This window comes from Mauremys reevesii, linkage group 8, assembly GCF_016161935.1.
Source record: "Mauremys reevesii isolate NIE-2019 linkage group 8, ASM1616193v1, whole genome shotgun sequence".
Lineage (NCBI taxonomy): Eukaryota > Metazoa > Chordata > Testudines > Geoemydidae > Mauremys > Mauremys reevesii.
This window is the reverse complement of record NC_052630.1, coordinates 88,436,417-88,462,972: the sequence shown is the minus strand read 5'-3', so window position 1 is coordinate 88,462,972 and position 26,556 is coordinate 88,436,417. Positions and strand designations below refer to the sequence as shown.

The window sequence follows — 26,556 nt, the reverse complement described above, 5'->3', positions numbered from 1 at the left end:
GTCAATTGGTTCAGTAAATGCTGATTTGGTTTTTGAATGGCACCCCATTCTGTGTATATCAAAATCTATCTAGACATGCATATAGCATAGAATCATAGAAATGTAGGACTGGAAGGGACCTTGATATGTCATCTTAGTCCTGCCTCAGTGCAGGACTAAGTATTATCTAAACCATCCCTGGCAGGTTTTGATAACTTGTTCTTAAAAACCTCCAGTGACAGAGATTCCACAACCTCCCTAGATAATTTGTTTCAGTGTTTAACTACCCTTACAGTTAAGAAGTTTTTCCTAATATCTAACCTAAATCTCCTTTGCTGCAATTTAAGTCCATTACTTATTGTCTTGTCCTTGGTGATTAAGGAGAACAATTTATCACCCTTCTTTATATAACAACCTAATGTGTACTTGAAGACTGTTATCATATCCTGCCTCAGTCTTCTCTTCTCCAGACTAAACAAACCTAATTTTTTCAATCTTTCTTCGTAGGTCATGTTTTGTAGACCTTTAATAATTTTTGTTGCTCTCCTCTGGACTTTCTCCAATTTGTCCACAACTTTCCCAAGGTGTGGTGCCCAAAACTGGACATAATACTCCAGATGTGATCTTATCAGTTCTGAGTAGAGTGGAAGAATTACTTCTTGTGTCTTGCTTACAACACTCCTGCTAATACTCCCCAGAATAATGTTTGCTTCTTTTGCAACAGTATTATGTTGTTGACTCATATTTAATTTGTGATCCATTGTAACTTCCAGATCCCTTTCTGCAGTATTCCATCCTAGGCAGTCATTTCCCATTGTGTAATTGTGTACCTGATTATTCCTTCCTAAGTGTAGTACTTTGTATTTGTCCTTATTGAATTTCATCATATTTGTTTCAGACCAGTTCTCCAGTTTGTCAAGATCATTTTGAATTCTAATCCTGTCCTCCAAAGCACTTGCCACCCCTCCCAGCTTGGTATCTTCTGAAAACTTTATAAGTATACTCTCTATGCCATTATCTAAATCATTTATGAAGATATTGAATAGATCCAGACAAGGACAGATCCCTGTAGGACACCACTTGATATGTCCTTCCAGCTCGATTGTGAGAATACTCTCTGATGACAGTTTTCCAACCAGTTGTGCAACCACCTTATAGTAAGTTCATCTAGGCTGTATTTCTCTAGTTTGTTTATGAGATGGTCATGTGATAGTATCAGAGAAGGTCATGTGAGAGAGCCTTACTAAACTTGAGATATATCACATTTATTGCTTCCCCCCATCCAAAAGACTTTTTACCCTGCCAAAGAAGGATATTAGATTGGTATGACATTATTTGTTCTTGACAAATCCATGTTGACTGTTACTTATCACCTTTATTTTCTTCTAGGGATCTACAAATCGATAGATTGATTATTTGCTCTATTATTTTCCTTGGTACCGAAGTTAAGTTGATATGTAGAATTCCTTGGGTTGTCCTCATTCCCCTTTTTATAGATAGGTATTAAATTTGCCCTCTTGAGCTAGTTGGCTAGTGCCAGACACTGCCTTGAAGTTGCCTGGGTAGACCAGTTAGTGCTAGAGCCTCTGAAGTGTCTGAGCCTCCTTAGGGCAGGTAGGCTTGGTGTAGGACTTTTTATTTTTTGGTCTTCATAGTTAGTTTGTTTCCCTTTTGTTTTGGGACTTGCAAATATGTCAGCTGGGGAAGAGACTATGAGGAAGGCCTAGCTGTAGGCCATGGTAAGGAGCAGCCTAGGGATACATCAGAGGGTCTCAATAAACAGACCTCTTCTGCTTCATACATGGTTCCCTGGTTTGGCTCCCAGAATGGAGGTCAGGCCTCTGTTCTCCTACCTAAGGTGCAAGTTGTGAAGACCCTGGAGCCAAAGGACCCTGGCATGCCCCAAAAGCTTGAAGTTGGCCTGAACATCTGATGTGGTAGACTGAGGTTTCTCTGGAAGGGGTTGGACTAAAAGTGGACTGGCCAGAGGGCCAAATCACAGGAAGAGGCAGACTGCTGCAGAACCAAATTGGCTGTTGGCAGGAGGTACCAAAGGCAGAGGAGAGTCACTATACCATGTCCAGCCATAATGGTCTGTCTGGAGTGAGTAGACATATCTGGAGTGATATGCTACAATGAAATAATATTTACTGGATTAAAATATATACTGTAAAGCATTTACCTATCAGGAACTGCTCAGGGTTATTTCATAATCACCAGTCTTGTTGGCTATATATCTTCCTGGAGGTGAAGAAAGACCCAGTTTAATCTCTGTGTTATAGGGACAGAGCCAAAGCAAACAAAACTACTATAAACACACTGCTGTGGTGGTGAAGTGGGCCAAAGGAGGATAGAAGAGAGAAATGTCAGTGCTGGTGGTGTGCACTGTCAAGGTGCACAGCCTCCACCACAGCAGTGGAGGCAGAAGTGGCGAAGAGAAAAGGGTGCAGAAAAGAAGGGGCAGTGTCACAGTGACAATATCAAGTGGCTCCTGCTTTGCTTTCTAGTCGTTAGCTCCTTGTTGAGGCTTCTCACGGGGATGAGGATGGAGCATCAAGGCAGGATGAGAGACTGGAAGTCCAAACACATTCTCAGAAGTATGTCTACACTGCAATTAAACACCTGTTGCTGGCCTGGGTCAGCTGACTTGGGATGTGGGGCTGTAAACTTCAGTGTATATGCCCAGGCCTGGGCTTTGGGACCATCCCCTGTTGTGGGATCCCAGAGTCTGGGTTCCAGCCCAAGCCTGGACATTTACACTGAAGTTTTATAGCCCCACAGCCGGAGCCCTGTGAGCCCCAGTCAGCTGATGCAGGCCAGCCATAGGGATTTAATTGCAGTGTTGACATACTCAGAGGGGCTACAGGAAACTCTTGACCTAGTTCAGTAAGTTATCCCTATTCAGGAAAGTACTTAAGCATGTGTTTAACTTCGCTCAAGGGGCCATTTAAGCACAAGCTGAAGTGTGCTCCTGAGTTGGTAACTATAAACTGCTGTTTAGCTATCAGAAGGGTGAGTGGCTCCTTTAAGAAGCAGTGTACCTGTGACTAATTACCTGCTGCCTAATTGGACTTAAGGGAAGGCACTTAAGCCTATAAAGGGACAGAGTAAAGCTAAAGAGTTTTGATGGCTGTAGAAGACTTTGAGACACCAGGGGAACAAGACTTGAGCTAGGCAGGGCTAGAAATGATCTGCTAAAAGCAGAGAATTGAGTTGGACCTCTGTGAAATCTGTTTTGGGATTTGGAATTTTGTTTGCAGTTTTGACTAAACCCAGGCCCTAATCAGGGGTGTTTGTACAGAAAGATGCCTGTGTATGGAGTTTATTGGGGAGCTCAGGAAGAAGGAAAACTGAGGAAGGATGCCAGCAAAGTGATCTCAGCCTAGCAGGGCACACTACAGAACTTCAACCTATTCTCCATAACTACTGCATTGTATCGTGTGGGTCTGTTCACTTGCTGTACACCCTGCTGTCTAGCCCTCAATGCCTTGCCTATTCTGCTGACTTCTGGGAAAAATCTTCCCATGCACTCGCATTGGGGCAACCTAATTGTATCAGGGGGTTAAAAACCTGTGCAGCTACTCCAGACTGTGGGTTGGAATCTCTAGCTCAGTGTTGGTTCTAGCTTGGGGCAGCAACCATTCCATCTCTCCAGTGATGCAGACTCAACATGTGATGCCAGTGCTCATTGCTATTATCACAGGGGTGAGGCAAGCCTGGTGCACAAGACAGACCATGATACTAGCTGGAGCACTAGCATCATGGGACATTGTAGGAGTTAATCCTAAATACCACTTATATGGCACTATGGTCTATCTCTAGGGATGCTCTTTTTGGAGGGTCTGTAAGCCTGGGATTTCCTAAGGAGCCAGGGAGTGTCAAAGGGTTTTGGGCACCTTAGGTGCTTGTGACAGCCCAACCTAAGTGTATAATGAACCCAGTGAATGCAGATTATAGATTCCGGCTGTACAGCTCTATGTTTCCTTTTATTTTGGGGTGTTTTTACTTATTTTCTCTTTGTAACTATTAAAGCTAGTTAATCACTTTTTGATGAAAATGAATCTTGCCAATTTGATTTCTCTGCATTGATCTGAAGCCTTGACTATCATTGCTGTAAAGGAAACTCAGATGTTCCTCTATTGCTGTCATCCCTCACTTCCATCAGTGAGCAGCCCTTGGCTCTCCTACTGAACTCTGATGTGATCACAGGTGAAGCTCATCAATCTCTTTAATTGTATTGTTCATACAAATGTCCCACAACACACAGCACTTACAGTGACTGATAATGCTGCAAAATATTATGAGAAGTCAGAGCAGACAAGGCCTGTAGCCATGGAGGGATGTTAAAGGGGTGGGTAACAGGCTCACTGGTCTTGTCTGGCAATGAGTGAGTGCTTGCATTAGTTGTATATGGGAGCTAAGATTTAGATTTCAAGCCATCTTTTATAAAGAGATGGCAAGTCAGTGAGGTGGTGGAAGAAACCTGGTGTGGTGGCAGCAGAAAAAAAATCTGCAGAATACAAAGTCAGGGAGCACAAACCATATACAGATCACAAAGATGTCTTCATTTTATTTGTACTTGAAGATTTTCAAATAGATGTGCATATGGGCCATGATCCAGCAAAACATGGGCTTAGCTTTAAGCAAATGAGTAGTATTATAGATTGCAATTAAACATGTGTTTTGCTGCACTGGTTCCATGCTGTGTTATAAAGGTGAAAACAGAATACAAAAGATACCCATATCTAGGCACTATGGTTCTTATCTCCACATAACTCTGTTCCTGAGCACTCTACTACACGTCTATCTAGAATTCTGATTATCTACGATTATTAGGGAGGAACTGTCCTGGAAAAACTAAACTGAGTCTAATAATCATCTTGGCTACTTGTGTGTACATGCATTAATGGTCACTTGGAAAAAATGCATGCACTATAGCTGAGCTTGCTCACTACCTGGTGAGACCATCTACCAAATGAGACCGGAATCAGGACCTAAGTGTTTGCTTTTTTTTCTTTTTCTTTTAAAAGGCAAAAATATATATATGGTGGTGAACAGTCTGTCATGATTCCATGATATGAGCTGTTAAATGGTCCCACGCTAATGAAAACAACTTTCTATATTTATACTGATCAGTGACTCTCTTTTTTGGTTTAAGTTTAATCTTCATGGCTCTGTTTTGGAGTCCCAAATACATTTGCAACCCTGTCCTTCTGAATTTTGGAAATATGGAATGAGACCGAAAAGAAAGTCTTTTTAAGTCTCTACAGCGCCATAGCTAATATGGACAGCACAGCTTAATGCAGGGGTGGCCAACCTGTGGCTCCGGAGCCACATGCGGCTCTTCAGAAGTTAATATGCGGCTCCTTATATGGGCACCAATTCCGGGGCTGGAGCTACAGGTGACAACTTTCCAATGTGCTGGGGGGTGCTCACTGCTCAACCCCTGGCTCTGCCACAGGCTCTGCCCCCTCCCCTGAGCCTGCCATGCCCTTGCTCCTCCTCCTCCCCCTCAGAGCCTCCTGCACACCATGATCCAGCTGACTGGGAGGTGCGGGGAGGGAGGGGGAGGTGCTGGGAGCTGATGGGGTGGTGGGGGTGGGCTGCTGATGTATTACTTTGGCTCTTTGGCAATGTACATTGGTAAATTCTGGCTCCTTCTCAGGCTCAGGTTGGCTTAATGTAACAGTGAGTTGTCATGGCTATGGGCATTTTAAGAAACCATAAACCTACCTGTATACACATCCATATATGAAAATGACACACACAGATCAGAATAGCCCAGTGGTTTTCAACTTGTGGTCTGTGGACCTTTGGGAGTCTGCAGACTAAGATTTCCAAAGGGGTCCGACTCTGCACCTCCATTTGAAATCTTTTAGGGGTCTGCAAATGAAAAAAAGCTTGAAAACCCCTGGGATAGCCAAAGAAAAATGTGTACCCCTAGGTGGTGCAGAAGAGCTGGAAAACCCTAAGCTCCCAGTTAAGACAATAAAACGTGTTTTCCCTGCCCCCCCCCCCCCCCCGCCCCGGAGATCAGGTACCAGTAACTATACTGATTTCCCCGCCCCCCCTCCCCATTATCCTTTATTCCTAGAAATATCCTTGGTCAACATTTCCAAATTCAAGACACAAGTGTTGAAATAAAATTTCATTACAATACCAAGTTCAGAAGTTGTGTATTATAGATTATTTGCATGTAATAACTGGAAGGAGGCTGGTAAAGTTAGGTAATGAAATTGAACTATAAATCAAGTCTGTGAAGGAGGCAAAAGGAATACACAAAGTACTTTTCTTTGAAGATTGCTATTGAAAGGTAAAGCAAGCCTGGGACTTTCTCAGCTCTCATCTATCTAGGCTCTGATCCTGCAAGGTGATCTAGGAGCAGAGTAACTTACGGGATTGGGCGATCTGATCATAAACTTTTCAGGGCAGGAAGCACCCCTAGCCTGTGACTGGGCCTGTCTTCTCTGAAGGGGTGTGGCTTCTCCAACCCATCCTGCTACCACTTTGCACATCTAGGCAATGGCCAAAAATCATCTGACCCTCAATCATTAGCCAATGTGACAGGAAATCATGATAAAACTTGCTAGCACCTGAGAAATGAACCATGGAATTTCCTAGGCAAAAGTGGAAACTATCTAAGTGGTAAACTTCTTTCCTGCTCCTGTCATTAAATCATTATTGTTGTATCTTTACTAGAACTGCTATTCATAATTATGTGGCACTGTTTAAAGCTCAAAAGATCCCTGTTTAATTGGACATTTATTTAAACCCATGTCTGCTCTACAGAATTATTCCATAATGGCTGTAGCATCATTACAGCTAGTGCTCTGCCTTGATATCTGACTGCCAGATGTAACCTAGATAACTTATAAAGAGAAATTCTTCTTGGTCTTTTTGTTTTGATTTTTTTATAGTAATTGTTTAGCACCAGATGTCCTGTTAATTTCATGGCAGCAGGATTTTAATCTGGCCATTTAAAACTCATTCTGTACCAAGCAGAGAATGCTTGTTTTGTTGAGGTGAAGATGGGGGAAATCAAAGTTTTCTTTTTGGGGGAAAAAATGTACTTGCAGAATTTAGGGTTCTTAACCACTGCAGTTTTGTCTCTAGACTAGCAGTCAAAAACATAATATCAAAAGAGCTCTGGAACAGTGTTCTTGTAGAAGTGGGTGGTGAATTCCAGAAGCAAATCTTTCCACTTTCTCTGGTCTTTCAGCTCATAGCAACCGTACCCAGAGTACTGGTAGGACACACTTCCTCAGTACGTTGCAGCTCTGCCCTGCCCTTCCATCATAATTCCCGTGCATCATGCATGCTAGTATACACATACTATTTTACTACAGTGTCCTATTTTTTCTGTTCTCTCGATATCTTGGCTACATAAGCCCTGCTGCTAATAAGACTGATCTCTAGAAAGTCATTCTGGCAGATAATCCAATACTTGTACAGCAGCGAAGTTCTAAACTTCATTAGTGGTCACTATCATTCACTTAGAAACCACGAACATTTTCCTAGCTCCCTGCCAGCAAAACAAGGACCTGTGGAAACTCTTAATTGAGTTTTGTGGGAGTTATAGCTCTAATCTGGAATCAACATTCTGTTGCTCTACAAGTAGGTGATGTTCTTTTCTTTTATTATGAAACAGCAAAGATTATTGCAACTTCCTCCTCTGCACCCACATATAATGAGACAGGAAAACTGGCTCCATTTGCTATGGATTTCCATTTTTACCAACAGGATCTCTATTGTGAAATGGATGTTTCTTAAGACTTTGGCAGCTTTCTTTAAACACTGCTTCTATTTGGAAAAGGTAGCTCCCAGCATCTACGTTCCCAATGAATTGGTCAATAGTTATTTTTAACACATGAAATACTGGTCTACTGTTGGGCCCAAGCCTGTTCCCATTGCTGTCAAAGATAAAACTCCCATTGGCTTCCATGGGACCAGGACTGGTGTCTATGGAAAAAGATGGGGAATTGTCAACTTTAATAAACATGGAGATTTTTTCAGACGCCATCTAAGGTACAGAGCCATTGAAAGAGTTGATTTTTGTAGTAGAATTTAAACAGATTCTTAATGTCCTAATAATTTTCCAGCCAACTAGCATAGGATAAATGGTAACACAACTTCTCTCATCACATTTTCTTTAAACTCTGTATAGTTTAAAAAGAAATCTGCTCTGGGACAGCTCACTGATATTTTTCCATTAGTTACAGTCCATAAATATCATCAGTACCATGTCCAGATCTAGCTGTTGCAAATGCCATGATCTCCCACTTGGCAGCAGAATCTTTAAAGTGCAATATTTCAACTGACTCAGTAAGAAATAATCATTATCCCCTGACAATCTGTCAGTCTTCAATGGCCTAAGGTACGTGAAATGGAAACTTTCCCTTAAATGTGAACTCTAACACTAAAATGACACTCAGCCTGCTGGGGACATTAAGCACAGAACTTAGTTTGAATTCTACATTTAAAAAACCAACCACCCTTCCTCCCTCTCCCCCACCTCTAGAAAACCCTTTTGGTACTTCCTGGTTTGCTGAACATATCCCAAAATATGTGTGACATCGCAAATTACATTGCTTGCAATGAGTTTTGTGTTATATGTGTGATGTTACTGATGTATTCTGAGATATCTACAGTGAACCAGGAAGCATAAGGAAGACTTCAAAGGAGGGACAAAATATTTTAAAAAATAAAGGCTAATTAATTAAAGATATTCTGTGCTGAAGTCTTTCTAGAGGGAGTTCAGTAGATAAACTGTGAATTAACTTATTTCACATTTGCTTCAACTTTAGAACTTTATTTCTCTAGTAGCATCTTGCACATCTGGAATCACAGATTGTACCACACTCAGTGGAGCAGTTCTCTTGTACCTGGAGTCCCAGATCATGACTGAATTAAATAAAGATTACATTTGTTCCCATGAAAATAGTCGCATATGGCTGAACTTAGAAGTAAATGCAAATAAAATGCTTTAAGGAAACAGACATTAATAGCTATCCTAATGACACTGGAGAAGAAGTGAAATTTACAAGGTTTGACAATTCCTGCAGAAGGGCTTAGCTAGTTATTCAGCCATACATATTTCAGCCATCTGAATATGTATGGCTGAAATATGTATTAGCTGATGCATTCTGAAGTCTTTCGGAGAAATGCACTGAGGTGGTTGTTGTTGGGTTTTTTTTTAAAGGAGGGGGGCACATACTCTTAATTATACCTGCAGGTCTCCACTGGTATTAATGAACCTGCCCTGGTGCAGCTGATAGAACTTGGTTTTCCAGCTTTGTTCCTCAAAAAGTTGCATTTTGTTTCATAAATGCATTCAGCTCAGTTTCCAAGCACAGTGTTGTCCAGCGAAGTAAAGTGTATGAGAAACAAACATCTAAATATGCTATGTGGATGGGCGTAAAGGCCTGGTGGTTGGTAAGTGACCTACAATGCCCTTCCATCCACCTGTCTGCTTGCCTGTGTAAACACTTCTCAAAATGTGGATTAGCTCCTAATTTGGGGTTTCACTGTTCTTTGGTACTAAACTTAAGACAAGTAGGTCTTGATTTTTCAGAAGTGCTGAGCCTTCTCCAGCTGAGATCAAGGAGGGAGCTATGGGTGCCTAACTCTTCTAGCAATCAGACCCAAGGTGTCTCTAATCAAACAACCAAAATCAGTAAATACTCTTGAACATGTTGGTGTTAATGTTTATTAGTTATTCGGACAACATTGGTGCATTCTGCCTCAAACCCTACAAAATGTGGAGTGTCCTGATGCCCTTGCCTCCCTTCTTCGTGATTGACCTCCATGCTGGCTGTGAGATGGGGTATGCTGGGGGGGGAAAGCTGTTGCCTAAATTTTGGCAAACATTTGGTATCCCTTTGCAAAAAGCTTGAGCCAGAAGTGTAATGCCCAAAGTAGAAAGCATCAGGCTCCTGAAAGTTCAAGTTAAGGTTGATGGCCTATAAAGGGTTGGTTTCTTGCTTCTTGGGACAGACAGACAGAGCTAACAGCAGTGGTAGCAGGGTACAGCACAGAACAAAAAATGCAGAGACATAATTGAACTATAAAAGTGAGTAGACTGCACAGCAAATGGACTGCCATCTGTGTGACTTGTAGTCAAGTAATATTATAGACACTTAAAATCATAGCCGAGTAATACCTAAGCAAGTCACTTTCAAACTGCTGCCCCTTGTTCACCATGTAGAAGAAGCAGCACCCTCTGTTGCTCTCAAGCTGACTGCTTTAGGCCGAAAGTCTGACGGACTTCAGAAAGAAGCATCTACTAGTCCTTCTTGGTCTTTGAAGGAGGGAAGAACCTCCCCACCCAAAAATGCTGGTTTCACTTAGATAGTTCTGCTGGCCCTTTTACAAGCTTGTCTGGAGGATGGATGACAGCTTATTGGTGCCATTAACATCCCACGATATCTCAAGGCACTTCATTGGAAATACCCTATAATGTGACAACACAGTGTGCTTTTAAGACACATCCCTGAGCAAGGGATAGTTCAGGACAGCAGCATCCCAGCGGGGATCTTGAGAAGGGAGAAGTCTTTTAGACTTTCCCTCTGTGGAAAGTGTAGGTCCATAGCCCTTTGGGGCGATGTGTGTCCTGCAGTTCCTCTCCTTGCCTAAAGGCAGAGACTGTCCCCTTTGCAGGATGCATGGCAGAGGAGGGTGAGGCTATGCAAGGACTAGTCACAACCTGGATCTCAGCCTGCAGTGTTGTATGGCAGAAAGCAGGGATGTAGTGGCTTAGTTTAGGTTACCCACTTTTTTTTTAAAATAAGCTCCAGGTCCCCCAAATGAGAAGTGGGTAAACTAGTTTATCGTTGACTATGCTACTGGCAGCAAGTGAGCACCCTCCCTCATCCCCTTCCCACCTTATCCTCAGATAGCCTGAGGATTTTTGGCTTTTATCAGCTGGTGTCACAATAGTAACCTTTTTTAAAAATGGTTTTTGTTTTTAAGCCTTAAAGCAGCCAAGTGTTCTACCACATTAGTCAGATACGGTTCTTAGAAGCTTCCAGCTTTACTCATAGGAAAGTTTCTATAATAGAAATACAAAGACTATTTGTCATAATTAAGCAGAACTTATTTATATAGTTGCTGTCAAATGCTACAATACAGATTTTCCATTTCAATGCCTCCTAGGATTTGCAGGCTGGCCATTGACTGACTGTCACCATTAGGCTGTTAAAGTAGAAATATGAAGATACTTTCTTTTCTCTACTAATCTAAGTCTTCACTAGGGCACAGTTTTGGAAATGGCCATTCAAGTATCCAGAATATTTATGATTTAAATGTCTTAACATAAAGATATTTAGCTCTGGTTGAGCAGATGCTAGTTCATTGCCGTGCAAAGTTACGACTTTGTGAAATCTGTTTCACAAACTTGAATTAATCTGTGCTCTAACTTTCCCATTGTCTGCAATATCCTGTTTAACATGCAATTTTCATTCCTTCCTTGTATCCTCTTCTACTAGAAAAATCATCACCATCATGACTCTTGAAAGCACAAGCCTACATAATACAATACTAATAATTCAGTTATGCCTCCTAATTTGTCACTTTAAGCTTAGCTCAGTATCACCAATGTTCCCTTCTATCCATAGAGTACTATAGGAAATGTACTGAACACTGCAAATAGTGAAATTATTCAGCTGCAAAATCTATTTAAGGCAGTTGTCAAGCTTTTAAGGGCCACCACTGTTTTCATTCAAGAATCTCAGTGCAATAGTGTGTCTCACCACAATCATGAGGTAAGTATTAGTGTACAGATAGGTAAACTGAGGCATCGAGCAGTTAAGTGACAGAACCATGAATCAATTAGAAGAGTCCAGGAGTGAGACCTCTCAGACACAGCACAGAATTTGCAGCCCAGGGAGAGGAGAGGCTAAGGTAGCTTTAAGCCACCATTGTATCCTCCTGATCCTGGACCGCTCCAGGAGCGGATAGGCTTCTGGCTTAATTTCGACCGGCCCCTAGGGTTATACCTCAATTATGGTGGCCTCTCCACAGCCCCATGGACCTAGTGGAGTCTCCGAAGTGCTGTGTGCGGTGTGGCTCCAGCCAAGCCTGCAGTCCACTTCCTACTCCAGGACTCGAGTGGTCCTCGGAAGGCAGCTTTGTGACAGTCTTTTGGCAGTGCCAGCTCCAGACGACTTCTTCCCCAGATGGAAAGGGGGCTTGTAGAGCACCTTTATGCTACTTTGTACATTTTACTTGGCCTGAGGATCTCAGTCCCACAGTCCTGAATTTTAGTCTCTTGCTCTATTAAGCAACACACTTTAATTTCTCTTTAAAATGTAAAACACAGTTCAGCTGTACAAGTGTTTTATTAACATGGGATGAGGAGCCTGTCTGTATTCCAGAGGGGAGTGTCTATTTGACTGTCTAGGTATTTGTATGGTTTCCATCACTGTTACGAGAACCTTACAAACACGAATGAATTAATATACCATGTAGGGTAGACTGTGGCTTTCCCAGCCATTGTCTCACTGCAGGATGAAGCGGGGGATAGTAACAGTAGCCGTGGTAAAAGACATTTTGCCACTGGAGGAGGGAGACCAGCAGAACCCTACCAGAGCCAATGGGGAGGACCTGCAGGAGAAGCAATGCATGCTGAACTTTCATAGCACCTTCTGCAGAACCCTAGCCAGAGTGGAGCAGGGCTGGGCAATGACCATGCCCTCACCCTGCCCAGACCACCTTTGCAATAACACTGGTGGTGCTATAATGTAGTTCTGGTGGGAGTTCAGAGGTGTGTATGGACGAGATTTGGCACTGGGGTCTGAGAGAGACAATGGTGGCCGCTTGTTCCCACCGCCCCCGCCCAGCCCTCCTCAGTCAAGCCACACTTCCCTTTTCCAAACAGAGCAGGGCCATGCTACTACTGTGAAGGGCATGGTGGAAGACAGCCACATTTACTCTTTTGTTGCCTGCTTTCCAGTTCCATCCCATTTATAGTCCACTTTCTATCTGCATGCTTAGATTTATTGTAAGGTCCGGGGGCTAGCCTCCCAGGCCAGGAGCTCAGGGGTCGGGCAGGAGGGTCCCGGGGGCCATATCTGGCCCGCGGGCCTTAGTTTGCCTACTTCTGGTTTAAAGACATTGTTACAGAGAATCTGACATTTATGCTAGTTTAAACCTCAAGTGACCTGTATTCCATGCTGCAGAGGAAAGCAAAAAAAACAAAAACAAAAAACCCAGTGTCTCTGCCAATCTGACCTGGGGGGAAATTCCTTCTTGACCCCAAGTACGGCCATCAGTTAGACCTTGAGCATGTGGGCAAGACTTGCCAGGCAGATACTTGGGAAAGAATTCTCTGTAGTAACTCAGGGCTGTTCTCATTGAGTGTCCCTCTCTGGCTGTTGGGGAATTTTTTTCTCCTGGCAGTCGCCAATGGGCCACATGCCATTGTAGGCAGTCCCATCATACCATCCCCTCCATAAACGTACCTAGCTCAGTCTTGGAGCCAGTTAGGTTTTTTCCCCTCACTGCTCCCCTTGAAAGGTAGGACTTCACTCCTCGGATGGTCAGAAATCTTCCCCTAATTTTGAGCCTAAACTTATTGATGACCAGTTTATATCCATTTTTCCTTGTGCGCACGTTGATGCTTAGCTTAACTTCTCTCCCTCCATGATACTTGCTCTCTAAATACATCAAAGGGATAATCATGTCTCCCCACAGCCTTCTTTTGGCTAGGCTAAACAAGCCAAGCTTTGAGTCTCCTCCTCTCACAAGGTAGGTTTTCCGTTGCTCATATCATCCTAGTAGTCCTTCTCTGCACCTGTTTCAGTTTAAATTCATCTTTCTTAAACTTGGGAGTCCCCCAAGTTTCTGGCTGCTCCCTGTCTATGTGTGCACTGTGATAGTCCTGTACAGGAAGACTGGTGGTGCATTACAGGCCTTTTAAACCCAAGAACCAGGCTCCTTTGTGTGAAATAATTGTTTTCTTCTCAAGGGTTCTGTAGGAGATAATTTAATAAACCTCAGTATTATTAGCAAGTGTGTCTTGGCCTCTTTTTGGTAGGATTATACTCTCTCTGCTGAGATTGTCATCCACGAACAACTCCTCCATTCATACATGAGTAGCAAAATCTGATCTCATTTGCAAACAGCATTTGGATCCTGCAGAATTAAAGGTGCTGTATAAATCCAATTTATTATTGTAATAAAAGCTGCTAATTGTTTGTTTTTAAATCAAGAGAAACTGATCTACAGAACAATCAAAAATTAATTTTCTGCTAGAAGAGTAGGCACTTTAGAGAGAGAATCTGATTTAATGAATATAGATGTCCGTATCTTCCAGCAATTACACATGATCCAAGACCATTTCCTGCCATTATTTAATTGGAGTGGTCAACAGGAATTTATAGTAAATTTCTTGTACATGGCATGCTGAACAAGCTCCTTTTAGAAGTCTAATGTAGAACATAAATCTCCATTAGTGTCCACAATTAATGACAAGACGAAAGTAAAATGTACAGTAAGGGTTTCATTTCTTGGCTTCTGTCCAACAAGGGAATAAGTAAAGTAATATTGGCATTGGCATAGCACCTTTCCTGCAAAGGTCTCAATGGAGATGTATGAGATGGAGAAACTGAGGCACAGAACTAAGTGGTTCAAGGTCTCAGTCAGTGGCTAGGTTGGCAGCAGGACTCAGACTCCCTGTGCCCTGCTTTGACCACTAGAAATGCTGATTCTGTAGCTGCAGGAGAGCACTCCTGTGGCTTCTAAAGTGAATGGGATAATGCTGGACTGAATTAGAACTGTCTTAAGCAAGTTCATATGCCATAAGATCTGAACTGAACTTGACCTGGATCTTTTGGAGGTCTGGAAAAAAAAGCCTGTAAAGAGAGTTGCATCCTGTTCTAAACTTGTGGATTTTAAAAGGTTCCTATTCTGTTGTCGGTCTATTGCTACTCCAGAAATGGGATCCCTGGAACTGACACGGGTATGCGAACACTGCTGTAATGTAACATTCTGAAGTAAGATCTGCTTGGTATAATGTGTCTGCATAGGAGTTTGCACTGGTACATCTGTGTGAATTTCCATAACATGGGTGGGACTGGTATATCCTGTCTGGGGCAACATTGTCTTGCCAAGTGCCATTTCTGTGCTGCAAGGGGGACCGGGATTATTTTTGGCACTTACAGAATACACTGAAAATGTATGTAAACACCATAGAATATTCCCTTCCCAAAGGGAAAGGAAGGTAGGAGAGATAGGAATGATAGGAGAGAGAAATCTACTGTCCTCTTTCTAATATATAGAAAAATACTATAAGTAGACTTTTCTTAGTATCCTAACACCACAGTATGTATAAATGCTTTTGTTGTGTGATAGAAGCTTTTGGGGAATAAAATGAAGTGTTAACAAGCGGTGCATGTAATACACCAGTAAATACAGCACAAAATATAAAGCTGATATGCCAATACAAAGCAGTTCAATTTGTGATAACACTGTATTTCCCAAGGATACTCTTTATCTTTCTAAGCTAACTAAGCATAAGCATTCGCTCTGAATGCTAGGGCCCAGATTTCAAGTGGCCTCTGAGTTTGGGTAGGTGCCTCAGTCCTTGGTGCCCAGCTTATGACCCCTTGGGCCTGAGTTTTCAGAGATGTTGAGCATTTGCAGTGCTCTGTCTCTGTCTCTGTCTCTCTCTCTCTCTCTCTCTCTCTCTCATATTGACTTCTGTTGGAGCTAAGGGTACTCAGCCTCTGACAATCAAGCTCAAGGCATATAAACCGGCCCACCGACAGCAATTCCGGGCCCTAGGGCAGAACAGTCAATGGAGCCCCTAGAAAGGGATGGCTGAGGTTTAGGAGCCTGCTTTTTATCCTATTGATAACACATTAGAACCCACTGTATATAAATTGTGACATTGCTTGATGTAGTTAATGTTTTTCTACCAGTTACAGCACAAGTATTAAACAAATTGTGAGCCTAAATAGAAGATGTAGAATTTATTTTGAATTCTATATTTAAATATATATAAATTAAATACATTATGGAATTAAACTGGAGAGAATCCAGTGGAGGGCAATGAAAATGATTAGGAGACTGGGGCACATGACTTATGAGGAGAGGCTGAGGGAACTGGGCTTATTTAGTCTTGAGAAGGGAAGAATGAAGGGGGATTTGATAGCAGCCTTCTACTTCCTGAAGAGGGGTTCCAAAGACATGCACATAAACAATCGTACAAAGTTGTATGCACCAACATCTTCCTGGCCCTGTTCTCCTGCCTCTGTCTGTAGCTATCACTCATCTGCCGCAGGGAGTGAGCCTCCCATCTGGATTGGAAGCTCTTTGGAGAAGGGTTGGTGTTCTCCTATGCGTTTGTGCAGGACCCAGCACAATGGGGACCGAGCAAATAGTAATAAGAATAACAGCTTTGAATTTCCTGACAATGGCTCGGAGGTGGAGGGAGGCGCCATTAATTTGGGGAGAGTCACATTTATGCCCTGGGATGGAGGTGGTTTCAGAGCAGGAGGAAACACATGAAATCGGAACAGTCTCTGTACTTGAGAGGACATGGCAGAACTTGAGCAAGAGGCCAGATAGTCCTGAATGAAGGGAATACAGGATACCTCTCAACTCATAGCGCAGAGACTTCTGGTGGGCAACCTCAGCCCAGGCTGGTCAACTGGCCAGGAGCAAGGCTCAGACTCAGGGATCTGGGATTGGGTGCAGAGTCCAGCTTCACCTCTGGGACAGGAAATCCAGCAGATTAGGCAGTGGGGATTATAAAGATGGGGCAAAGAGCAGCACTTTGGCTCTGTCCTGCCTGGCCCTTGCCAGGACCCTGGGAATGAAAGGAATTAGAGGAAAGCCTTAGAGAAGCGACAGGCTCCAGTCCTGAAGCAATGAATGAATTGCAGACCCTGGGCTCTTGGAGCAGAACGGGCCTGGTGTCTGGTATGGTATTTTGTGGCTGGCTGTCTGCCTTCGGAACAATGCTGGCTGCTGACTCCTCCAGGGACCACTCATGATGGGCAGCTTCCTGCTAGGGCTACTCTCCCTCTCTGGAGGAGGGAGAGCTGTGGGTGCAATGTGATCAACACACCAGCACCAAAATGTGGTAGCTTTCTGAGGTCACAGATAGGCCCCACAGTGCTGGCTGCTATAGCACAAGGCAGTAGTATTATATTGTCCACTAGCTGCTGGAAACAGATGCCCTTCAGGCAAGGCAGGGATGACTGTCAGCCTCGATAGACTGTTCTCAGTTCCAGGCTATTAGGTGAAGTTTGGTCGTCTGGATCCAGAGGCATTGGATTGTGACCTGACCTTGGTGATCTAGTCTAATCCTGAAGTATTGTCGCCAGCACAGCAGATGGTAGAGATGGGTTGACAGGGCACCTTTGCAGGCATGTTCCCCCTTGATCTTCAGAGATCACAGCTTTAACCACATTCATATCCTGTCCAGGCAGTTGGTCTAATACCAGAGCCCTGAAGCCGTATTTTAGCTAGCACGACTTGATAGTTCAAAGTCTGTATTTGCAAAGTGTTACTGAATATGTCCTCCTAGGAGATCTTCCCACACTGGTTCTCTATCCCATGGGGTCACCTGGGGAGGGCTGGATTATCTTGATCTCTCCTGAGCTGCAGAAACACCCAGAGGACTGGAGACTCAATGGGTCTGGAAGTATTTAAGACCCAATAACAGCAATCGGCAACCTTAGCTGTAGGACGAATGGAGGCTGCCAAGTTGCTATGTCTGAAGAAAGTCTACAAGAGCGTGGGGAGACCCCAGACCCAGGGCTTCAGCCAGGGTGTGAGAGCTCTTGAAAGCTGCTGACATAATCTGATGGGCTAGCTGGTGACTGACTTGTTTGTTTAAATTTATAAGACCACAAGAGCAGTCTGATTCACCCTGCAGGTGCTCCTGACAACTGATTTAATAGCACAATCATTATACACAGGGAACCAGCAGCAAAGTATAATGGCTAAGGAAATGGCATAGCACTAATGAAAAAGAGCTACCCCCCTCCTGAGCAGTACCCCCACCCTTGAAAGCTAACGAGCGGTGCCCACACTTCTGGCACAGCCAGGACTTCCACATGCCTGCCCGGCTGTCTTCGCCACCACTAGTACCACCCTGCACGTGCCTAGGAGCCCAGTGGCCTGCCCAGGTGATTTAAAAGGGCCCAGGGCTCCCAGCTGGGGACCCCTAGGCCCTTTTAAATCACCTGAATCCCTGGCAATTGCCCTCTTCCCTGCTTCCCCATCGGCTGGCCTGCATATAAAGACAGGTCACTTTGAAAAATGTGCCCTTGAAGAGCAAATAAATACAACACGCAGCTTCTAAACTGTGTGTCTGAACATTCACACTGGCAGCTGTTCTCTCTGCTGTTAAATCACTCATCCAGCAGAAAGGAAACTGTTTTTACAAACTCATGTGACATGTCCAGTATGGAGGGTTGTCATCAGCGAGATCAGAAGTTCAGCAATGCTAATTATCATGAAAAAGGTTATTTCTCACTTTCGTAGTTCATGCTTGGGGAGGATTTTCAGGTTGCTCTGTAGAGCACAATGGGTCCTTTCCCCTCAAATTGTAATTTTGTCTCCACCAACTACATTTACTGATCGTTTATAAACATCTCTAAACACATGCAGTGCTTTACAAAGCACCAATAGAGGCTTGGCAGTGGACTGCTGATATTCTAAGGCCATCTGGCTCTGTCTGGGTGCAGCCAAGACTCAGAGCCCTGCTAGGTATATCTGCACTGCAGCAGGGAGTGAGCCTCCCGGCCCGGGTAGACAAACTCCTGCTAGGTCAGCTTGAGCAAGTGTGCTAAAAATAGCAACGTGGATGTTGTGGCACCACCAGTGGCTCAGTCTAGCTACCTGCGCTCAAATCCCACCCAACCCCCAGGTCTGACCTTGGGTGGTTACCCCGAGCTGCCAGTGTGGCAACATTTACATTGCTGTTCTTGGCAGTCTAGCTTGAGCTAAACAAGTGCGAGTCTATGGGTATTGAGAGGCATGCTCCCAGCTTCAGTATAGACATAACCGTGGAGGTACTTACCACTACCGGCTCTCAGTGATTTCAGCAGGAGTTGCAGGCTCTCCTCATTTTGCAGGATTCAGGCCTTTAGTCTTCACTCAGGTAAAACTTCCATTGATCTCACTTCAGTTCTATGTTGAGCTGGACTGAATTCAGTGGGTGTTGAGGATGCTTGGGACCTTGCAAGACTGGGTACCAGTCTTTCATTTATGTACATTATAAACCCACCATTCAATTCAGTACAAATGGTGTCTTGAGCTTCTGCCCATGATTAGAACAGCAGAGATGCTGAAACCACAGGTCAGGATAAAATATTGGTGCTGAGCTCTGCTGGTACATTTGCATGACTCATATCTACAGTATCATGTCTGGTTTAAGGCAGTGCCATTGGCCCCTCTCTTTCATCTGTACAGAACTCCCTGTTAAACTAACCAGAAGTTGTCATGTCTTCTGATGGATCATTACGGCTGAGCCTCGGTATGTATAAAAATGCAGACTAGCAGCCAGACTTAATGCTGTGCTTACTGCTAGCGTAAGCAAATTTGGACAGTTTCCAAAGTGTATTGTTAGGGTTGTTTTTTAAATACATTTGGAACAAATGATTGACTTTCCCACAATAACTAGAAAAAATGGACCAAGAATGTGTGTGTATCCAGGGCTGGATTAAGGCAGGGCTTGAGGGGCTGCAGCCCAGGGCCCCAGCTCAAGGCCCTGCCCCCACAAAAATAAATCACAGGCAGCTATCTTCAACTCCAGGCCACTAAAAGTCCCATGGCACAGCAGGTCTCAGGCTGGCTGGCATGCTGTGGCCACACCCCACTCCTGGACGTGGCTGGCATGACTCTGCGGCCCCGGCGGGGGGGGAGGGGGAAGTGGCTCCACATGCTTCCCCAGCAGCGTGCTTGAGCAGCGCATGGAGACATGCTGTCCCCCTCCCCTCATTGATGTGCTAGCAGCCAGCCACTTCCGGGAGCAACATGGGGCTATGGCTGGCAGGCAGGCAGCCTGCTTGAGCCCTGCTGCTGTGATAAGCGCCTTCAGGCCAGAGCCTGCACCTTGCACCCCTGCCCCAGGTCAGGATCCCCTCCTGCACCCAAACTCCCTCCCAGAGCCTGCACTCCAATCCCCTGCCCCAGCCCCCTCCTGCACCAAACTCCCTCCCAGAGCCTGCACTCCAATCCCCTGCCCCAGCCCCCTCCTGCACCAAACTCCCTCCCAGGAAAGACTTGTATACAGGGGCCCCACAAAACCTAATAGCCCTGGGCTCACAGGAGAGTTAATCCGGCCCTGTGTGTATCATTCCAATTAAGGAGGTCTCTGAGTCCAAACAACTTGAGAGTTGGTGGATGTTCAGATTTGGACCTAGCTCCAAACTCATCTTTACTTTTAATCCATTGTTTCCAGGTAGTGCCCAAATACTCATTTATCACTGTACATTGAATAACTGGTTCTGTGAATTAAAAGCTGGTTAGTAACAATTGAATTGTTTTTCCTGCGGTACTGCGATGTATGTACCTATCTAATTAAGCCAGTCTTCTATGTATTGAATCTTCATGGCCTTGTCTGGACTAGATTTTGGAAGATGTTAGCAGTTTGCCTGTAGAGCATATTAAACTGGTCAGATTCAAGCTTTGACTCCCCATATCTCAATCCTACATCATGTGTTAAAGGCACAATGTTTTGTCTACATGAGACCGTTAGCATGTATTAGCTAACATTTTCCAAATCCTAGTGCACATAAGGCCTATGAGTAAAGTGGCTCCCCTGCCCTGCCTGGAGCAGTTCTCCATGTGTGCCATTTAAAGATGGCTGACACAATGTGCTCTCTCATTGAGACTTTATATTTGTTCTGTTCATTAAATATATCAACAATCATAAGTGAGGCATACAGGAGTGCATATATCTGTGGGTAAGGCTGGACGACCAAGATTTTTAGAATTCTTTGCCTGCCTGTGTCTTTGAGTATGACATCATTGAAAGACCCTATGCTCTGGAACATTTCTTGAAACAACCATGGAATCTCTCTCAAGGTTTATACGTTTCCTAGTACATGTTGAGAAAGGCCTTTGAGAAGTTTTAGTTATTTCTATATAGACATCCAGTCCAGCTGCCTGTATTCAATAAAGCTGGTAATCTTGTTAAAAATGATGAGCTTTAATATCTGAAGTCTAGGCTCCAAGGAATCTGGGACACCCCAAGGGACTTTGGGGAAAAGCTTGTTTGTGGTACTATTGCAAAGAGTAATCCGAATGCAAGAATACACATTTCTAGACTATTAAAATGCCATGATATACATGCCATCTCCAAAAGGGGTGGATTGAATTTCAAGGGTGGAGATCTGAGGATTTTTTAATGCCATGGGGAATTCCATATGATATTTCAAATGAGATTTTTTTTTAATGCAGATTTGTGGCCATGCCATAAGGAGACTTCTAATATCTTCCAAAGGCTCCTTGTATGCAGAGGGAATGGGTCAATATCTGTACCCCTTCAGGATACACTGTGCATTGCCTTCTCTCTGAGCTTTCCAGTCACCTTTTGGATATCTTTTGCCCAGGGGTATATGGAGAAAGCAGTCCTGCAGTTGCTAGGTCAGAATATAAGGCACGTGTCTGGCTTCTTATACCCTCCCCAGGATTGGCCTGGTGCACCTGCAGAACATCTGGTTACAGTCTGACACTTTCAGTGGCTTCTATAAACATATTTGGGTCTATGTGATTTTTGCAAACTTGCTTGTAGGAAGTACTCCTTTGGCTATTCTGAATTTGTTCTTCAAGCTGTGATGGGTCACTTAAGTTGCATTGTAGGAGAGGATGGGGACCACTTCAGGGAGAAAAACAAAGCAAGAGGTACACAAAGCTAGAATATCTTACCCTTTTTCCTATATGCATATTCTCTCTGATGTATATTAGCTCCTCCTTGATTCAGGGAGAGGGGAAGATGTCAGATTTCTTAACCATCTAGCAGACTTTATATTCAATTTTCCCTTACCACAGTCACACCAAATAATTGCTCTTATTTTTGGCTTGCTAGCTTGAGTTGAGCTAGCACGTGTCTGTCTACCTGGGCTGGGAAGCTTGCTCCCAGCTGCAATGTAGGCAGCCTATTTGTCTGCCCCCTCTGCTTTTTCATTGACTAGAGAGCTGCTACTTGCTTGTTCTCCTATTTTTCCCTGACAGCAGCAGCACTGGGGCCAATGGACCTTTCCCCTTCCCAACTGCTTTTCATTGTTAGTAAGGTAGATACAGAGAGTCTAATTTGAGGTGACACCCACACATACACTTAGTGTTTATGTCTAATCTGCAATTAAAAACCCACAGCTGGGCCCTGCCAGCTGAGTGGGGCTCACAGGGCTTGGGCTAAGAGACTGTTTAATTGTGGTATAGGTGTTTGGGCTGGGGGTCTAGGACCCTGTGATTAAATGGTCCCTGAGTCTAACAAGCCCCAGTCCTGGCCCAGCTCCAGGTGTCTAATTGCAGTGTATCCCATGTAAAACAAGAGATACAAGGTGGGCGAGGCGGTAATTTATTGGGTCACCTTCTGCTTGTGAGAGACAAGCTTTCGAGCTAATCCAGAGCTCTCGTCTCTCTCACCAACAGAAGTTGGTCCAATAAAAGGATATTACCTCACCCATCTTGTCTCTCTAATATCCTGGGACCAACATAGCCACAACCACATTGCATACAACACCACTTTCTGGCATTTCATTATATAAAAAGTTGATAAATTAAGCTGTGATTATGCACTCTGATCCATTAGCACAGGACCTTATGCTCTTTTGGAGTCCCATAAACTGTAATAGGATTTCATTTGGCTGCAGGACCTAAGTTATCAAATCAGATTGCAGCATTGGGGCCTCAGAGAGCAGAGAAAAATGTGATTACCTTGTTTAATGTTTTATGTGAGGGATAAAAAAAAATAATCCATCTGTAATAACAATATAAAGGTGGGGATTATTGACAGAAGTAGAAAATAGGATAACAGTGCTAATTTGGAGGGAAAAATCTAGATAATCTATTAAAATAGAGTTTTCAAATGATTAAACACCAGAATGATTACATTTTTCATCTAGATCTTTCTCTTGATGCATTAATTTGTTACTAAGTGGGTAAGCAGAAATTCACTTTTGGTGTCAAATGGCATATTAGGATCTATGCCATCATCTTCCATAACCCTAGACATGATCGCTGCTTGTAAAGGTGTTCATTTGACTTTAACACCCTTTGGGATCTTCACTGAGTTTAATTTTGGGGTGGTTTTGTAAGAAGGAAATTATACAACATTTAACACTGCAATATTTTCACTCTAGTGTAGAATTAACTACACTTGAAAATATTCCTATCTTATCATAAGGGTAGACTTTTAGAATGTATCTAGTCAAAATATAAATACTGGATGCCTCTGTGTAATATGGTAAAAGTTTAAAATAATTCATTTACATGTGCTGTACTTATTTTTGTACTGTCCAAAATGTGCTAGGTGATTTCCAATGACAGAGGAAAACAAGCTCTTGCTCTTTTAATTTCTTACAGCCCTCATTTCTTATGCACTAAAATCTTACATTCACCTTGCCCAGGAGCTATATAGGTCCTAACTGCACATACAGCTTCGAGAGGATGCCAGTTCACAGTCAAGCACACTGTAACAAATGCTCAAATAATGGTGGGGAGGAAACAGAATTAAGGAAAAGTGTCTTCCTTAATGATTTCAGTTGAAAAAAAAATATGACTAATTAAACATACACGGAGATAGTTTATTGGGATCATTTACCAATACCCTTGACTGAAAGCTGTGAACTATAGCTACTTGGGTGTTGTAACAATTAGTCTCTCTTGGATTTTTACCCCTCTGAGGTAGTAAGGATCTGGGATTGGTGCTTGTACATGTATTCCTTTTTAGACATGAAGAACAAGTGCATCTTACCAATAGATTTGACTTTAGTTCTTCTTAGAAAATTGAAACTAAAGAATATACTATGCAGAGCCAGTAGCTAATGCCATAGACTCTTTTTAATTACAGTTACATTAGTCTTAGCCTTTCTGGTTTTTCTCTCTTCAAAACATTGCTGTGGTCATTATGGGCTAATTGGGTAGTTAGAAGCAGGTGACTTAAAGAGGTCTCACAATATCTAATCATCATCAGTGCTATGGAAGGTGGTCAGGAATTCCCTCTGGGCTGCCCTGGCACTCTGCGAGTCAGGGGCAGAGCAGAGACTGAGTTGTAACTCCCGTCTCGGTTTTCTTCCTTTTGAGCCAGCTGCACTGGCTGGGCTCTGGACCCCAAAGCACAAAGGCCCAGATCCTCAAAGGTATTTAGGCACTTAGTTACCACTGGAAGTTCTTCCTATTCTCCATCACTGCCCACCTGCCCGGGAAGGGGCGTTTCAGCCCAGGGACAGCTGTTCTTCCACTCATGCTGGGTCTGATGTGGGTAGTTCTCTCTAAGGCCCCTTACTCTCCTACAAAGGTGTGGCAGCCAGGCTTGTGACTGAGCTCTCAGAGACTGAATAATGAGTGAACTTTGTTAAGCTAATGGAGCTGTTCTAGTGGTAGCTACCCATATCGCTATGCACATAACGAGGCAAATGTTTGATACTATAAATCCTTCTGCTCCCTCATTGGACAAAGGAGTGTCACGCCAGTTAGTGGGTGGCAGGGGACTCTGCCAATTTCCCAGAACCATGTAATAATTCGTTTGTTAAGATACTCTAGGGAGAAAACAGAGTCAAGGATTGCAGTTGCTTGGTAGAAATGGCAATGTGAATCTAGGACAATATTCCAATTTATGGTCTGCTTTATATTACAAGAGGGAGTGAGTTTGTTCTCTTGTTTATAGATCTTAATACAGTCACCTAAAATATAAATTCTGTAAAAGCCTATGAAATATATGAAGTTACTAGTGATAGGAGAAGAGAGAACATGGTCTGGTGAAAACAAAACTGAACTGGTTAGAGTAGCCCACTGCAGCATAGCATCGTGGACCTTTTGCAGCTCATTTCTTTACTATCTATTACTGTGGGGTTCTCTGCTGGGAACCCTGAGCCCCTGTCTAGAGAGAGCTTTGCTGGAGCTTACTCTGTGAGACAGCTTCTGGGAACCACAGTCTGTCCACCTCCCTAGCCAAGACCTCAAGACTCTGCCTGTCTTAACCTTGCCTTGCAGATATCAATCAGTGAACCTCAAGGACGTCTTTCTGCAGCATCCAGTTCTGTTCACTGGGCACTTGCAGAAATTTTGTCTCCAAAGAGACAATGCACACATCAGTCTTAGTTTAGCTGAGGACTCGTTCTTTTCTTTAATATACAGCACTGAGATGGCTTTATAAAACAAGAATAAGTTTATTAATAGACAACACAGATTTAAGTGATACTGGACAAGAATAAAAGGATGGAAAAGGGTTACAAAGAAGTAACACACTTTCTAGTGCCTAAAACTTAATTCTAGCAAGCTATAACTTTGCCTAAAACAGTTTCTCACTTACATGAAGCTACCTGGAGAGAGACCTGCCTAGGAGGGGGAAACCCTGTGTCCTAGCGCACTCCCTCTCTCTATGCAATTGCTTGAAATGATAAAGTATCTGACTTTGCTGCACCCAACCAAAAAGTAAGAACTAAGTTTTTCTCTGACACTAGAAATACATATGAATCCAACCTTTCCCACTGAAATTGTAACAACACATGTACTTTAAAGACTCCTTCCGTTGATTTTACTGTATAGGAGTGTAATCAGTTGGTCGGGGCTCGACCCTCCAGCGGGCAGGAGGGGAGCCACTCCGACTCACTTCTTGTCTCCTGTTAGTCTGCTTGAGTGACAGGAACAACGTTAGGAGGCCCAGGCCCTCTGGAGCAGGGGCTGGGCAACAGCAGTACAAAGTAGGCCCAGGCCCTCTGGAGCAGGGGCTGGGCAACAGCAGTACAAAGTAGGCCCAGGCCCTCTGGAGCAGGGGCTGGGCAACAGCAGTACAAAGTAGGCCCAGGCCCTCTGGAGCAGGGGCTGGGCAACAGCAGTACAAAGTAGGCCCAGGCCCTCAGGCAGGGCTGAGCAGCAGTTCAAGTTTAGGGACTCAGGTCCTCAGTCAGGAGCTGAGCAAACAACCGGTAAGTCCAGTCCTTTGGGTCGGGGTGCTGGTGTGAGGGGGGAGACTGCCACCCGTGTGGGGTGGCAGGGGGGACACAGGCCCACCCACTCCACTGTGTCCCAGCCCGGGGCCCTAGCAGCGGTGTGGATCCGCGGCAGTCAGTGGGGATCCTGGCCGCAACACACTGACATGGGCACGTCGGTGCCCGCAGCCTGACAGGGGTCGGCTACCCCCAGGCTACACTCCATTCCCCCCTCAGGGCCTACCTCGTCGGTCGCACTGGGTTCGGGCCAGTCCGTCTGCATCGGCTCCTCTGGACCCGGGCTTGGCGGCAGGTCCGGCAGCTCCTCCGGGAACTTGGGCCAGGACTGTTCGGGCGGCTCCTCTGGGTAACAGCAGGGCCTGGGGAGCTCCTCGTCGTAGCGGGCGCTCGGCAAGCCTGGGGGCTCCTCGTCGTAGCGGGCGCTCGGCAAGCCTGGGGGCTCCTCCCA

At 44.2% G+C, this 26,556-nt stretch overlaps 1 long non-coding RNA gene across 1 annotated transcript in view; it reads left to right on the top strand.

Moving 5' to 3' along the window:
* Positions 1 to 26,556, top strand: part of LOC120370950 — a 43,803-nt gene that overhangs the window by 830 nt on the left and 16,417 nt on the right. The window lies entirely within an intron of this gene.